Below are 1,512 nucleotides of genomic sequence, written 5' to 3'. Positions count from 1 at the left end.
CTTCCGAGTGCAAAGAGGTCAAATCCGGACAGCATCTGCAGTGCTTTCTCTATCTCTGAATCAGACTTTTGCTCCAACTCCTCAATTTCAGCCAGAGAATACCTGAAATTGCATAAAAACACACAACTTATAGTAGAATCCAAAAATATGAATTTAATACTAAAACCTATAAAAACCTAATAAAACTAAATAAAAAATGCTAAAAACTATATGAAAATGATGCCAAAAAGTGTATAAAATATCGGCTCATCATTGTTCATAATATCATATATGTAATTTGCAAGAAAATAATGAGGAGTAAGCTTTAAAAATACTTTTTTTGGAAGAAATCTTCTTTTTATTGTTGTAGTTTGTTATTCAAAAGGCTTGGATTTTTTATTTTAATAAATAAAATAAATGTAAGAATTACCAAAATAAAAAATTTAAAAATTATTTACCAATTTAAATTCTCCTCTCATATCTCGTTTACAGTGTAAACAAGATATACACATGTCAGCATAATATGTAAACGAGATACAAGAAGACAAATTTTCAGCTGCTATAAAAGGATGTGTAACACTTGGTATTCTCCACAAACATTTTGTATCATTTTTCTGTTTTTTCTCACGAAAACAAGGCAACAATGGCCAGTAACAGTGTATATATAGTTGTGTGTGTGTATCCCAATTATCGTATGAAAATTGGCGACAACGAGGTGACATTTGAGTGTGAGAATCCGATATTATAGGTTGCTGGCACCCATGGGTAACGGAGTTTTTCGGTTTCGACTATTCTGACTTCAAGGGGACGAGAATGTGCGACTGATGTTCGACATCCATGGGGATCATGACAGAACATGTAATGGAGCTTTCCGCCGAGGTGGGAGATAGTGGTCGTGGTGGTTCTGTACACTCAACCTATGTACAGGACGACTAACCTCTCCCACCACCGCTCATTCATGTCGCCATTCCATTGGAGGAGGCGGAGGAGGGAGAGGAAGAGTCGGACAAAGATTACGTGGCGGATAGTGCAGACAGTGATTCTTCTAAAGGCGGCGATGAGGATGAGTTTGTACCGGAGACGCCTGCCCAGACTGTGGCGCACCATGTCCTGCCTCCACCTCACCTAATTCCGGCGCTACACAAGGTGCCAAGTCACTATCACAGTCTGGATCTGGACGCCATGCATGAGAAGATTCCTTTTTCTAACACCGGTGAAGAGGATTACAACTTAGACGGCGGGGTGGAGTTTCGGGTCGGCCACAAGTTCAAATGCCGAGAGGCAGTGCTGCAGGGTGTGAAGAACCATAGTATTCGCAGGAGTGCTGAGTACTGGGTGATCGAATCGGATTGGTTAAAGTGCCATGTGCAGTGCCGTCCAGGCTAGCACAACCGAGCCTCAAGAAAATGCCCTACACTCCCCGAAGTCTCGGAGAAGAGGGAGCCAACGCAAGTGCACCAGGTTGTTGGACTTGTCTGTCATCAGATATCCTCCGATCAGTAACATAATATAGCACCTGGCGTACTGTCGGAG

Source organism: Arachis ipaensis, chromosome B08 (assembly GCF_000816755.2).
Source record: "Arachis ipaensis cultivar K30076 chromosome B08, Araip1.1, whole genome shotgun sequence".
In the NCBI taxonomy this organism is placed as follows: Eukaryota; Viridiplantae; Streptophyta; class Magnoliopsida; order Fabales; family Fabaceae; genus Arachis; species Arachis ipaensis.
This window is presented reverse-complemented; position numbering follows the sequence as displayed.